Below are 415 nucleotides of genomic sequence, written 5' to 3' on the forward strand. Positions count from 1 at the left end.
GCCTTTCATGCCCAAAAAAAAAAAAACACATCGGGTGCCGAACCCCGAAAGGGCCCCCCGGTGACATAAAGTGTCGGTGGCCACGAAGATTGGGCCCCCTCTTCGGTACCTACCGCCAAGGAGCGTAATAAGTTTGAGGGTGTTTTCACCCGGCAAGGGCAACTCCTGGGGCGGCTCCCTCATCCGCCCCGAAGGCCACCGGCTACGGTCTCGTCCCCCCCCCCCGACCACATGCTGCAGTACGCCGGCAAGGGTGGATTCGCCGGCAAGCGCGTCGCCATCTCCGGCTCCGGCAACGTCGCCCAGTACGCCGCTCTCAAGTGCATTGAGCTCGGCGCCACCGTTGTCTCCCTGTCCGACTCCCAGGGCCCCTCGTAGCCGAGGGCGACGCCGCCTTCACCCCCGAGCAGATTGA

Source organism: Verticillium alfalfae, genomic scaffold, assembly GCF_000150825.1.
Source record: "Verticillium alfalfae VaMs.102 supercont1.1 genomic scaffold, whole genome shotgun sequence".
In the NCBI taxonomy this organism is placed as follows: domain Eukaryota; kingdom Fungi; phylum Ascomycota; class Sordariomycetes; order Glomerellales; family Plectosphaerellaceae; genus Verticillium; species Verticillium alfalfae.